The following is a 15,624-nucleotide window of genomic DNA, read 5'->3' on the forward strand; positions in this document are numbered from 1 at the left end:
CTCTTTCTAGTATCTGTAGTAGACTCTGTCCTCTGATTTTTCGAGTCATAAAACAGTAGAACTTCTATACAATTTCTAGCCATACTGCACTGTGCCACACATTTGCTCTGTGGCAAAAAGCAATGAAAATACTAGGAAACTCACCTAGTACCATTCTCTATTTTTAGTTCCTGCCTACTTCTGGTTGTTTCGCAGTGCCTTCAGATAGTCATTTATTATAGTTTGTCCAGAGCTTATGATTGTTATCTCCAGGAGATTATTCTGTTATAAAATACTTTACCATTATCAAAAGCAGAAATTCTTTTTTGTTGTTAGAATATATTACTTTGTATTATGTAATCTATCCTTACACTGAACAATTTTTTTTGTGATATCACAACTTAGTAATGGCCATCATATTTCATTGCAGTATGTGGGAATTTAGTTGTAGTTGCTAAATGGATAAAGTAATTTAAATTCAGAAGCTTGAGGGGGCCAGTTAGGTCATTCAGAGTGAGGCTTGCTGCACTTTTGTCATTCTTTGCTGGGTAGGAAACAAAAGACTTGTCCAAATAATATAATTACAAGAAAGTGTCCATTTCCAGGTCTAATTTTAGGAATAATATAGAAGAATCATGGATAGAGATCATTGTTATATATAGAGAGAGAGATCTGGCCCACAAATATTTTGCTGGAAGATATCACTGAAAAATTTGTAGCCCAGTGCTTTTGGGAAAATAATTTGTCACTAGAGCAAGAATGATACCTTGAAATCAAAGTTGATGTAATCATTAATTTTCTGAAACATTTTACAAGCTTTGTACTTAACTGATATATATCAGGAAACAAGTCATTGTTTTATGTCTTATGGGAATCAAAGATGCTAGAAGCACATTCTTTTTCTCTGTCATTTAAAGTCCAATGTGTTTCTCCCATGGGCTAGATTTGTCTGGGCTCTGTCTGGAGAGACAAATCTTTAACATTATTTACTCTTAAAATTTCTCTCTAACTTATAAGTAACATACATCATTTTTCATATAGACAAAGCATGAGATTTAGAAGTACTTTTGTGTTTCTTTAGCCATTAGATTATATTGATGTGTTGTTAACTTTAAGTGATGTATTGTTTTTTTAATTGCATCTGTCTTATGTCAACATAGAAATTTTTGTAACTATTTTTTAGAAGTGTGAATGTTGCCTTTGGTAAAAGCAAAAATTTAATACTACACCTGCCTTCTACCTACAAGGCCCTCCCCAGCGCTCCTACAGTCCCCTTAGCCTACTGTATCTTTTATCCAAAGAAACCATTACCTTCTACCATAGTTTATCTTTCTAATGTATTTACTTATGTTTATTGTTACATGCATTGCCAGACTCCCCCCACTAGAATGCAGGATCCACAAGAATAGAGATGTGCCTGTTTTGTTCACTGAAGTTATCTTGTGAGACTAGGGCAGTATTTGACATGTAAAAATTCTTCAATATATATATTTATTAAATGAATGAATAAAAAGAAATTGTTTGTTTAAATCAAGTTTTTATTGACTATTAATTTGGAGGAGATGGGAGTTCTCCCTGTCTCCTTCTTCCATCTCTTGCATTTGAACTATCTGCCAGAGTCATCTACATATAGCAGTCTAGGTCTTTTTTAATCTTTCCTCAAAAATCGTTAACATCTCCCCAGTGTCTATAAAATGAAATCCAAACTCCCTAGCTTGGCATTTGAGGCCCTCTGCAATCTATCCTCATTCTGCCAACAATTTCATCAACCAACGCTCCCCTTCTGTTTCAGCTCTTTCCGGTGTGATCTTTGGGCTTACTTTCTCATCGTCTTGCTTAAATGTCTTCTTTGTGCTGTGGCATATTCCGGTTACCTTATTTCCAAAGGAAACCACGTTCCCCATCTCCCTTACCTAGATTTCATTTTCTCCATACACTTATCACCTTCTAATATACCATATAATTTACCTACTAATTATATTTATTCTTTTTTCTCCCCAGAACATAAGCTCCATGAAAACAAGGGTTTGTGTCTGTTATGTTCTCCTTAATATCACCACTGTTTAGAATAGAGTCCTGCCTCCATAGCCGGGGAATCTTTTCCCTCCACTTAGATTTCCCTTCCCTGAACTCCATGTATCTAAATCCTACCTATTTGCCAAGGCCTAGCTTAAATACCACCTCTTCTGAAAAATTTCTCTGCTCTCCTGAACTCAGGTGAAGATAATTTCTTCGCCTCTGAACATCAGTAACATTTAACTAAAAACTACTTTTATATCACGGAAAAATGTTGTATTGGTTGTATTTGGGCTATTTATGTGCATGTCTTATCTGTTCTACAGCTGTTCCTTAAGAACAGGTTTCATCACTAACTCATCTTTACAATCTCAGCAGTACTTAGTACTCTGTGAACATAGTAAATGCTCGATAAATATATGTTGAATAATAGCAGCATGAATATGCTTATCGTAGTACTTTCTACTGAAATCTAGGAACAAGATTTTGAATTATGCAAAACCTCTATGAAAAAGAATTTTGAGCTTGAGCTTGATTATTTTGGGGAGAAATCCTATTATGTCTTAAAAATCAATGAACTGAAAATATCCAATAAGAAAAAAGTGTATTGGTTATATTCAATTTCCTATTTAGAGCCTAGACTAAGTCCTGTCATTTGGCTTTTTCACTTCAGAGTAATTTGCTTCTTTCAAAGCATTTGTGCCTTGCAAATTGTTTATTCACAAATTAATGCCATTTTCGGTTACCTGGAATAGTTCAGAACTTTATCAAGGAAAACTTAATTAAAGACATGAAGAACACAGGATTAATATCAAGCAATACACATAGACTCACTAGCACTTGGGTGTTTTACTTTTTCATAGTTTATGTCCTGGCATTCATCAATCGCTATATATTAAATAGGACTTGGAGAAATGATTAGACAGTGCTCAAAAGATCATAGGACTGAAAGCAAATTTATGAGAGTCTTACCCTTCATTCTTTATTATGGAATTCCAGAGAAAAGCCTCTATCACTGGATTATATTTGATTTCAAAACTTTCTCTTATAGTCATTTGCCTTTTATCTATTGCCTATTACCTAATGAAAGTGGTTCCCTCTTGGCTGGGCAGGGTGGCTCACTCCTATAATCCTAGCACTCTGGAAGGCCCAGGTGGGAGGATTGCTTAAGCTCAGGAGTTTGAGATCAGCCTGAGCAAGAGTGAGACCCCTGTCTCTACTAAAAAATAGAAAGAAACTTGACCAGGCAACTGAAAATTAAAGAAAAAAAATTAGCTAGGCATAGTGGACTATGCCTGCAGTCCCAGCTACTTGGGAGGCTGAGGCAGGAGGATCGCTTGAGCCCAGGAGTTTGAGGTTGCTTGAGCTAAGCTGACACTATGGTACTCTACCAGGTAACAGAGCAAGACTCTAAAAAAAGAAAGAAGGAAGGAAGGAAGGAAGGAAGGAGGAAGGAAGGAAGGAAGGAAGGAAGGAAGGAAGGAAGGAAGGAAGGAAGGAAGGAAGGAAATGGTTCCCTCCCTTTTATATGAAAGTCCCATCATTCCAAAGTTCAATATTCATCATTAAGGCCTTAAGAAGGAAAGATTTTAATACTTGTTTTAAGGAAATATTTCTTCTTATTTTTCCTGCTCCAAATCCTCAAGGTAAAAGTATTTTCAAAGTAAACAAAACTGGGGTTCACTCAGTAGAAAACTGGTAATTAATATATTATATTTCTTGAAGCTGATTAAAACCTGATGTTAGAAGAAACTATAACTCTGATAAAATTGTGCTCAAAGTCTTAAATAAATGTGTCTCAGAGGAATCATTGATACTGAGCATGTATAGTGTCATGGAATTCTGAAGTATGTCAGTGGAGTAGCCATATGGTGGTATGCAGTAAAATGTACTTTCCAAACTCTTCATGTAGAAACGTATAGTCTTGGCTCACAACAGGAGTCTACTCCCTTTCCACCTGTCCCATGTTGCTGAAAGCCTTTGGCAGGAAACCAGGTCCTGTGCTAACTCCCAGTGACACACACTCACATTTGCTTCCTTCAACTCTGTGCCCAACCCATCTCAGCCATCACAGATGCAGCTGTGCTTGGAGCAGACCAGACCTAGTGAGATCAGGGTTGGTGTGAGGAAGACAGACTCTGCCAGGTTGAGCAGTTCCTAGGATTTTGGACTACTTGATTCCTACACTTCCTGACCACCAGTATTGGGATATTTGACCAGAACAAAACTAGCTATCTCTTAACTGTCCTTTGAGATTTTTTTTCAGGTTTAATCCTTTATCCCACCCCTTATTAATGGACTCAGTTGCTCAGGGTTTTTAATCACTTCGTTTGATTCTCTGGTATACAATGGCATTCAACAAATTTTTATTGGGTGTAGAAAAAAATAAATGAAGAAATGCTTACAATTATTTCCTCCATGACCCTTTCTACTGCTTCAGATCCAAACTAAAGATGTTTGGTAGTAAAATGATACTATTTTTAGGTTAAGCTCACAGCTAAGGGGGTCACTATATAAAATCTCATTATTTAATCCTTTTAGAGAGAAATCAGTGGTACCAAGTCAGGATTATACAGGTAGCTTATTTGCATTGTTACTGCCTTGCCAATTGCACAAGCCATGAGAACTCTTTTGAAAATTAGGAAAAATGCCCATTTTAAGCACAGTGAACATTATCATCAACCTGGTGCTGACATGGCTGGCTGTTAGGCTTATGTGCACTTAGCATATTTCCTCTAATCTATCATTTGGACTCCTGTTTTGAAAATTGGAAGGTCTTAGAGATTGATTAGTGGTCTTGAAAACCATAATGATCAGCAGTTGAAAAATAAAATATAATGATATATGGTTCTTATTTTGTCATATGTTGTAATCAGGAAAAATTTAGGTTGTTCCATGCCAGATTATAGTTTATCCAATTGTGTCTTCTCATTTATTCCTTAGTGAATGTGGAGAGAAAGGGGGAGGGGGGAAGCAAAGAAATAACATGCCTATAAAAAACTAGGAAACCTTCAGACTAAATCAAAACCTAATATCTATATAGAACATTAAAACCTATACTTTGGAACAATGTGCTTTAAAAACAAATTGAGGTATTAGTGGCATAGAAAAAAATCCAAATGCAAATGATGAAGAGACAGCTATAAAATGTAGGTTGGTTGGCTGCAGTTCTGCCCATGAAGCACTAGCTGGCATTAGTGTGAAATTTAAATTCACTTCTGTGCTGGTGATTGCCTCTTTGGAACTCATTAAACATTCTTTGGCATCAAATTTTAGACTGAGTAAAGCCATAGAGCATGATCTAGGCAGAAATTAACCTCAGGGTCTGTAAGCTTCTGTAACTGAGCAGCTAAGAAGTTTATATTCTGTCCTAGAAGAAGATTCTCAGAAGGGTGGAGCCTGGGGAGGGAACTCAAGAGTTCAAATCTCACAGCTAGATATGGAGCCAACAGCAGTATGTGGCTTCAACTTCATTAGTATTACTCCTCTTTTGGGTTGTATGCTAATCTTTTGAGCTTCATCATTTCAGTTTCTGCTTGAGAGCTGGCTCTTCAAAAACTTTAAGTGACAATGACAGTCTACAAAATTGCTCTTTGAGAACAATTAAACAAAGTCAGGAGGCATGTAATATTTTTAGCAGTGGGTAAAAGGGATCATTTAACTATGACAAAGTGAAGCTCATAGTCTTTAGAATTGTTGCGACAGATCTGATTGTTATGTGACAGGTTTGGGATGATGGCTGGTACAGGCTAGCTAAGCCCAGATGGTTTGTGGAGTAAATATCGCAGATATAATGGATGCGAACTTAGGAGCTATATGGAATTTATCCTGGCAAGAAAGTATTTTTGTTTGTTTGTTTTGTTTTGTGTTCAATAGGTGACTGCAGAAGAAATCTATTGAAAATCATGTTAAATGACAGCTCTGTCCACTCACTCATAAAGTAAGATAGAAAGAGTAAAACAATACTCAAAAAAATACAGAAGCCTAGAATACCAAGTAAACAATTTTCAAAGTATATGTGTAATATTGGTATTCATTCTTGAAAATAAGGGAATTAGGAAGTGGCCATTAATAAAGAAACTAAGATAGGTGGCAATACCATTAATTAAATGGACAACTTGTTCTTATTATAGTTATTCTGATTATGATTAACTACCAATTCTGAGTCTTGACCCATTAACTCTTAAGTGTATGGGACTTAGGAGTAGAATATTGTATAAGACACAAGTTACCAAATCCTCTGGAAAGGAGGAGTTGTTTTTTTTTTTTTTGTTTTTTTTTTTAAATATCAAGATCAGGTATACTTCAACTACTAGAAAACATACACCTTGGCCACCTCTATGTGTGGAGAGTACAACACACAGATTTAGAGCCGCTGTGGTGCACACTGAGAGACTGGAGAATTGGGAACAGAAAGTTTGCCTCATGTTGGACTGCTGGAGGGAGTTAGCCCTCTCCTCTAGACTCTCATGCATTGGACGTCTTTGCTGATACTGTGGGGAATGCAGTCAGATTGGTAGCAGTTCAAATGTGAGCTCAGCAGCCATGGGATTTTGGAGCATTCTTTACTCTATTTGAGCCTTATTTTACTTATATATAAAATGGGGCCGAAATAACAAACTAATAGGGTTTTGTATGCATAAAGAGAAAAGAGCATAGAATTAAAGTTCTGGAGTCAGTCTGGGTTTTAATCTTGGCCCAACTATTTACAAGTTGGTTGACTTTGTGCCTTGTTTCCTCGAGTAAAATAAAGTCAAGATAATTATCTTGCTCCTGACTTGTAGTGATGATTAAATATGTTTATGTATGTTAAGCACCAGAGCTGTCCTGTTATACGGTTAACTATGTTAGCTCTAATTATCAGCATGAAAAGTGCCTGGGAAAAAGCTCAACATGTTGTAAATTCTTGAAAAAAGGAAGCTGATACTATTATCGTGGTTGTTTTACTATTAGTTCCTATCTGGAAGCATTATGCCTATATTACTAAATTGTCTTTAAGTTTTGAAAACCAAACCACTCCTAAGGTTTAAAAGTGAAGGCAGGAGCATTCCCTTCCTTGCAGACTGTGATATTAATAAAGAAACTACTTAAAATAAGAAATTTTACCCATTAATGCAAATGTATAAAGGAAAAGATTTTTTAATTCATATAATTACACTTATGTAAAATTTCTAGCAGACTCAATTCCATACAAATCACAATGAACAAAAATACCAAATTGACTGAAACACTATGGTAGGTGGGACCAGTAGGTAATGAAGAAACCAGTGCTATGTTTAATATTTAAACATCTTAATTCATATTTTGTAAAATGAATCAATCAGATTCATAAGAGAAAATTTGCAATGATACTGAATGTGGAATTCCTGGAAAATGTCAATTAAAAACAGGAATTATCCAGAGAGGTGAGAATGAAAATGGAGATAAGATTCATATGGGATTTAAAATAAAGCTATCAAAAAAGGATGATACTGCTATTCAAATAAGAAAAAGTTTGATGGTGACTAACAGTATTTTATCTTTGCAAAATTGACATGGGAGAAAATGTGACTCATTCATAAAGAATTTACATGACAAAAGAATATATCAGTAGATTTTTTGACCTGTTGAAAACACATCTCAATTATTGTATCTTCCACTCATGTTAAAAAATATGTACATAAAAGTATGATGATTTAAAAGAAGAAAAAGAATAAGAATATTAAATTTTGCCATTTCTTCCCTTTATGTAAAGTAATTTTCTAATATTCCAAGTTAAAGAATAAACATTACCTTTAAGTTGAAACAAAATAACTACTTGAGCACAAAAAGTACATAGGTTACAAAAAGAATGTGTGATCAAAGAGGATAGTAGGGGCTTCAGAGTTTTAGAAACTTTTCTGATAGAAGAAAAAAAAGCAATTGAATGGTGAGATGGGCTTCCAAGAAATGGTTCATTGAAATGGAACTCTTCAGTATGGAGATTAAAAATGGGAATTCAGATTTCCTTCCCATTGTCTTTCAGAGGCTGGTGAGTCTTTTGAAAATGGAATTGTTCACTTATACTTAAAAAGTCTTTTGGTGCATGGCCATGCCTTGAGCTACCATGCCTTTAGACATTAATTTTTTCATATGTTCCTATGTTTATTCAACTATGTGACAGGTATTGTATTAGGATCTAGAGACAGAAAGACAAATAATACATAGACCTGTCTTCAAGAAGTTCACAGTCTAGTAGGGGAGCTAGATATGCAAAAATAAACAAAGAATTATATTTCATCTTATAATGGGAATAGAAGAAATGCAAGACATACTGCAGGCAGAAAAGAGGGAATGATTAACCACTTCTGGCAGTACCAAAGAAGATATCAAAGGGTATGTCTTGAATGAAGAAAGTTCTTTTTACAATGAGAGGCTCTGCATTTATAATGGCGAATTTATCATACCATTAGCCAAGCCATTTAGGTTTCGTGTAGTGAGTCACAGACTACAATTGCATTCAGATGCATTATCATACATAAAATACTATTTTTTTTTAATAGCAGTCCCCCTTTCGGCATTTTGGTTGCAGCTTATTGATTTTGTCTTTCTTTAAAGGCCCTAGACCTATATCTCTACAGAGTTTTATTAAATAGTAAAGGGATTATTCCAGTTATTCTTTCTGCGTAATAAGTAACTCCCAAACACAGTGATTTAAAACAATAATCTGTGGGTCAGGATTTTGCACAGAACTTGGCTAGGCAATCCAGACTTAGGGTTGCTCATGCAGTTGCAATCTCATGGTGACCAGAGCTAGGACAAGAGTAGGCCGAAGTAGCTTGGGCTGGTTGGGCATCTCTCTGTCTGCGTGTAGTCTCAGGGCTTCTCTTTGTGGTCTGACCACATGAGTTAGTTTGGGCTTCCTCACACAGCATGGTGGCCTCAGACCAGTCAGACTGCTTGCATGCTGGGTCAGGGGCCCTTGCCTGTAAGGTGGAAGCTCAATCACTTTTTCTGACCTTATCTTAGATGCCACACTGCATCACAATCTTTTGGTCACAAGCAAGCTACAAATTTCAAGGGAAAGGAGTTAGATTTAACCTGTTGATGGATAAGAGGTAGGTTGCTAGGAGAACATTGGAGATAGGAGATTTTATTGTGGTCATCTTTGGAAAATACAGTCTTGACATCCTCATTCAAGCTCTGAGTAAACAAATTCTTCTTCTTTAAGAAGGATGGCATTGGATCTTATCAGAAAATGATCCAGACCAAAGGGAAATTACTGAATTTTATCCAATATTTGAAAATTTATTTTTAAAATTTCAATACCTGCCATTATCTAATGAAACTAAAATCAAAACCTGATAGGATAGATAAGAAGGATTTAATTTAGCGATGAGGAAGGATTTTCTGACAAAGCAGGCCATTGAACCTTAGAAAAGGTTACTGCAGAAAATAGAAGAATCAATTTCTGTGGAAGTTTTCAAAACTGATGTAGAGGAATTCCACGAGTTTCACTTGGGTCAGTGTGGTCCTAGCTGGAGGGGAGAGATAGATTGGGTAACCTTTTTAGGCCTCTGCCAGGAATATAATTCTTCAGAATTCATAGGCATAAAAAGTTTGTCTGGGTAACCTTGGAAAAGTGTTTGGTCAATGAAAGAGCTTGTTTTATTTTATTTACTTATCATTCATTCCTTTATTTTGAGCTCTCTGTCTCATAAAAAATATTTCAATTTCCCACACATACTATTCTAACCAACACTGTTGCCAAAGGGTTTTCCAGGTCCTAATTCCTATCCTTTGATTAGTAACAGGAAAGAAATACTATTTTTTTTTTTTTTTGAGACCAAGTCTCACTCTGTTGCCCAGGCTAGAGTGCAGTGGTGTCAGCCTAGCTCACAATAACCTCAAATTTCTGGGCTCAAGCTATCCTCTTGCTTCAGCCTCCCAAGTAGCTGGGACTACATACTTGCACCAAATTGTCCAGCAATTTTTTTCTATTTTTAGTAGAGATGGGGGTCACACTCTTGCTCAGGCTGATCTCAGACTCCTGAGCTCAAGTGATCCTTCCACCTTGGCTTCCCAGAGTGCTAGAATTACAGGCATGAGCCACCTCATTCAGCAAAGGAATAGTTTGTGATGAGTTGAAACTTAAGGCTCTTTTTGCTTGGCATAACTGGCAAGATAAGTAACAAATTGTCTGTGAGTAATAGTTTTGTGTTTATAAGTATGTTGACATCTATAGGAATATATCACATAGAGAGCTTAAGTGGTACCAAGTATTTTGCTTTACCTGCATTACTTGATTTAATTCTAAACAACTCTGGTGTACAATTAGCATCCTTATTTTAGAGACGATATAAATAAGGGACATAGAAATTAAGTAACTTGTCCAAGATCAAGAGATAAAGCTAAAATTTAACCCACTTATGCTAATACTAGAGCCTTACTAATTAATGAGGTACTATACTGTTTATTATTGAATAGCAATGAAAAAAGTATTCAATCTTCTTTTCTAAGTTTAGATTGCATTTTCAAAGAAGTTCTTGGTCTGGAATGTGTAAATCAGACTCCCTCAATGTCATTGAAGTACAGTGCTCCTGTATCTGGCATTCACAGCCTTTTATGATCTGACCTCTCCTCTATTTTCTTTTTCATTTTAACTTATTATTTTCCTATTCCTCCAAAAGAGGCCTCTGCTATTCCTCCAAAATGAGCATTCCCCATACTTTTATGAAAACTGTTTATTTTACCTGACATTGTCACCCCATGATCATCAGATTCTTCCTACTCTTTCAACCCATTCAAAAGCTGTCTCTCCCATGAAGCCTCTTAGATTACCCCCCAAAAAGAGATTTCATCTGAATTCCTATAATTCTTAACTTCCTGTATGACTTGTGAGAAATTTTTCATGCTATAGTTGCTGTTTATCTGTATAGAATCCCTTCAAACAAGTTATAAATTTCTGGATGGAAAAATTGGCCACATTCTTTCCTTTTTTCTATTTTCAAGTCCTGGCACAGTGTGTCACAATTTGAATTCTTTTAATGTTGGTGAAGTAGCCCAACTTCCTGTTAACCAGTATCTGACTTGAGCAGCGTTATTGCCTAAATTTCTATTTCCCAGATGTGTACTTGAGAATAATATTTATTCTCCTTGGGTTTCAAATACTGTTATCATAATTATGATGTGACTAACCAACTTTAGTGGAAATGTTGCTCTTAGCATAGGAGTGATTTCTCTATTTGTTTTCACTGTATCTCTTCTTCAGCATACTTTTTAATAACTCTAGGATGCTCATTTTATCAGATAAAGAACATAATTAGCTATACTTTGTTTAAACAATTGAGCAAAAAGAGTCTGGTCTGATTTACTTAATTGATTGGCCTCCAGCATCAGTAATGCCAAAATTCTGAGCTGAATTTCTGAGCATAATTCTTTAGAAGCTAGCTGCATGCGCTCTTTTCTAGGGCCACAGATTACACACCTAGAACTGATCAGTCCTCTCACATGTCTGTGCTGTTATTTACGTTGATGTCTGCACTGATTGATAAGTACCATCGGCTTTGTATATGAAGGAAGATAATACTATGATTTTGAGTGTTAGTCCTAAAACTCAAAAACTGCTTCAGACTATATATCACTTTATAGTCATTATTTAGGATACAAGATTAAAATATTGTCCATTTGTTGATATACTACTTTGTTCTAAAAAGATTTTAAGAATTTCGTAAAGATAATCAAGATATAAATTTTAACAAGATAACATCAATTATAACTAAATAGTGAAGATGAGATGAGGTGATAACAAGGATTAGTGAATAAAATAGACCCCAGAATAAAGCCAGTAACCGAGATAGATGTTATATTGCCATATACCCTTACCAAGAGTGGGCTACATATTTTACTCTAATTACCAACATGAAGAGGGAAACCTATTCAAGTTTATTGTTAGTTTTACTGATTTGCAGTACCTATTAGATAAAAACGAACCATTTGCTGAGGAGGTATGCATGTACTTAGGGAACTAAGAAATCACTTTAATGGATCTTTAAGAAAAGAACACTGTTTAAGACCCAAGAATGATTGGTATGTAATAATTATAAACCAATACAATCTGCTTCAAACTGGAAAACTTCAAAAATTAGAATTAATAGTATCTATTAGATTTAGTGATTTCGCTTTTTGTGCATAATATGCCAGTGTCTCCTCCATACGCAGTTTGTGACTTCTCTGTTGATCCATCTGGTTTCACAGCTCTAGCCTTCCCCAGGACTCCAGAAAAAGCTCTCATTTCAGTGGCGGCACCTCATTCTATCACCACATATGTGATTTTACTATTGCCTTCAGAATGGCATTTAAAATATTTGCTAGTTTGCCTGTATCTTTGTTTCTAAGTTCTTAGCATGCTGCTTACAACCTACCCTCAATCCCAATCACAACGCGTCCCCATAGTCAAGTTCAGTGTTTTTCAACCTTTGGACATATACATATATATATATATTTTGTCATGGCTTCAGGGGCTGGAAAGATGGCTACAGGAAAGCTTACCCCACCAACTGAAATACAGAAGCTCTCTTTTTTCTGTTATATTGATTATAATTCCATATATAATTTCACTGGAGGAAAAAAGCATTCACCTGCCTTTTACAAAAATTAATACTTGAAGGAAGAAAATCAATGCCCCCTGAGGTCCCTTCGAGGTCTACATATTGATTAATTAGATTAGCTAAGCTGAGTATCTCTTTTTATACATTGACCATGTTAGTTTTCTGTTTCCTGGACTCTGTTTCCTGGATATTTGTGCCACCTAAATTTCTCCCTGTTTTGATTTATAAGTAATCCTATGCACATGCAGCAGGTATTTTAACGAAATACTTAATTCTCTTTTTCTTTTGTCTTTGATGTAATTTCTTATTTCTTACTTATTTCCTTTGGCTGTCACAGTATAAATTTCTTTCCTCTTTCTTATTTTTCTTCCAAAAGAAGTACATGATCTTTCATCTGAGGGACTTTCATTTTTAAGCCATATGAAACAGTCTTCGATAACACATTTCATGCATTCATTTTATGCTCAATATTTTTATCACTGTTCAATCGATATTAAAGATATATTACTTATTTTGATAAAGTTAAGGACAACTTTCTATTTGAACCATCTTTGTTCATCATGAAAATCCTTTTTTAGAGTTCACTGGGTAAAGCTTTAGCAACACTTTTAAAAAATTCATTGTACTATCCTTAATCATACCAATATCATAAAATGTACCCTTTGAAATTTAATATTTGCCTGAAATTTTATTGCGACAAAAAAGGCTAATGATTTGTTAGAAAACTCAGCAGAAAGAAATTCTTTTTTTTTTTTTTTTTTTTTTGAGACAGAGTCTCGCTTTCTTGCCTAGGCTAGAGTGAGTGCCGTGGCATCAGCCTAGCTCACAGCAACCTCAAACTCCTGGGCTCAAGCAATCCTACTGCCTCAGCCTCCCGATTTGCTGGGACTACAGGCACGAGCCACCATGCCCGGCTAATTTTTTTATATATATATATATTAGTTGGTCAATTAATTTCTATTTTTATAGTAGAGATGGGGTCTCGCTCAGGCTGGTTTTGAACTCCTGACCTTGAGCAATCCGCCCGCCTCGGCCTCCCAGAGTGCTAGGATTACAAGCGTGAGCCACCGCGCCCGGCCTAGAAATTCTTGATAATGGAAAAATGGGCCTAAATACTATAATGTGACTTGTTTAACAAGTCAGAGGTTTTTATCTAAAAAGGTATAAATTACCCGAATTTAGAAGTAAATCTATAGAAATAAAATTAACTACATGTCTTACCAGAAAAAAAAAAATCTTAAAATATTACATCAAGAACTAAAAGAACAAATTTAAGGATATATCAATTCCTAATTTAATGAAACAAATTCTTTTTTTTTTTTTTTTTTTTTTTTGAGACAGAGTCTCACTTTGTTGTCCAGGCTAGAGTGAGTGCCGTGGCGTCAGCCTAGCTCACAGCAACCTCAAACTCCTGGGCTTGAGTGATCCTTCTGCCTCAGCCTCCCGAGTAGCTGGGACTACAGGCATGCGCTACCATGCCCAGCTAATTTTTTATATATATATCAGTTGGCCAATTAATTTCTTTCTATTTATAGTAGAGACGGGGTCTCGCTCTTGCTCAGGCTGGCTTTGAACTCCTGACCTTGAGCAATCCGCCCGCCTCGGCCTCCCAAGAGCTAGGATTACAGGCGTGAGCCACCGCGCCCGGCCATGAAACAAATTCTTAAAGCGTGATTCACTTTAACTCTAATACTATATTCCCAGTCTTTCAAGAGAACATGTGTTCTACCAGTAGCACACTCTAGGTAAACATAGGAAATTGCTTCAGGTTTCTGTGACTTAAATAATAGTCATAAAGGTCATTTAAATTATTTTAACAGGAGGTATGCATATATTATATGGTCTATAAAAATCTGAAATTTATTTATAGTAATATTAAATTGTTAGGGTACCAAAACTTTTTTCCTATGGTAGGGTTAGAGCATAATTCCTCTATTTTTTGGAAATTTTAAGCTCTGAAGTGCATTTAATGAAATACATTGCTGTCAAGTGGGAAAAGCATGGGCTTTGGGTCAGACTAAACAGGGCTTTAGTATTTTCTGCCTTACCACTAGGACAGCAGTTCTCATATGTTTTGGCCTCTGGCCTACTATTAAAAATTACTGAGAACCCTACAGAGACTTTTTAAAAAGTGTGGGTTATATCTATCAATACTTATTATGTTTGAAATTAAAACTCAGTTATTTTAGAAATATGTATTAATTCATTTAAAATAACAAATTAGCCAAAATTTTTTTTTATGAGACATAAGCATATTTTCCAAAAAAAAAAAAAATAGTGCAAAGAATATATTATTTTATATTCTTGCAAACTTATTCAATCTCTGGCTTAATAGAAGACATCTGGATTTTTCTATTTGTTTCTGCATTCAATCTGTTGCAATGTGTTATATTGGTTGAAGTACATGAAGAAAAATCTGTCCTGACATAGATATGTAGTTAGAAAAGGAAGGAGTATTTTAATACCTTTTTTAGATGATTGTGAATATTCTTCTTTAATGCTATACCAGCAAAACTTGATAAGTGGTAGTTTCTTAAAGGTTAGTTGCAATGTACAATTGAAAACTGTATCAATGAACTTTTATTTGTACTTTGTTAAATTTAATTCCAATGATATATCTTGCACTTGGAGTGAATAATTTTTGCATGCAGAAGTTTGAAACATCATGCATTGTTCACTGAATTATGTTCACTGAACATCATTGCTCACTGAGTTATGTAGATCTTTTCCAATTTTGACACCTTTTATTATAAGTCACCTCATTAATTATACCATCAATTTCCCCAAGAAAGATTTTATGTATGAGGAAGCTGTGAAATGGACAGTATCAGATAGAAGTTTTCCAAAATTATAATTTTTGCTCAAAAGCTCAAATTTTATCATTGGCAACAATCAGTGTCAGTTATTGTCTTTGAAGTGACAGGCTTACTTTGTTTATGTTCAAGAAGCTATCTGCCAAATACCCACATCTGAATAGCCATAGTTTGTCAGTCGTTCTTTCAAGTAAAAATAGTGCTTCATGAAAATTGGCTAGTGCAGCTTGCAACTCAGACCTTTGTAC

General features: G+C 35.3%; 1 protein-coding gene across 4 annotated transcripts in view; it reads left to right on the forward strand.

Moving 5' to 3' along the window:
* The window catches only part of MAGI2 (membrane associated guanylate kinase, WW and PDZ domain containing 2), a 1,296,878-nt gene that overhangs the window by 603,132 nt on the left and 678,122 nt on the right, over window positions 1-15,624 (forward strand). The gene's annotated exons all lie outside the window — the stretch shown is intronic.

This window comes from Microcebus murinus, chromosome 9 (assembly GCF_040939455.1).
Source record: "Microcebus murinus isolate Inina chromosome 9, M.murinus_Inina_mat1.0, whole genome shotgun sequence".
Taxonomy (NCBI): domain Eukaryota; kingdom Metazoa; phylum Chordata; class Mammalia; order Primates; family Cheirogaleidae; genus Microcebus; species Microcebus murinus.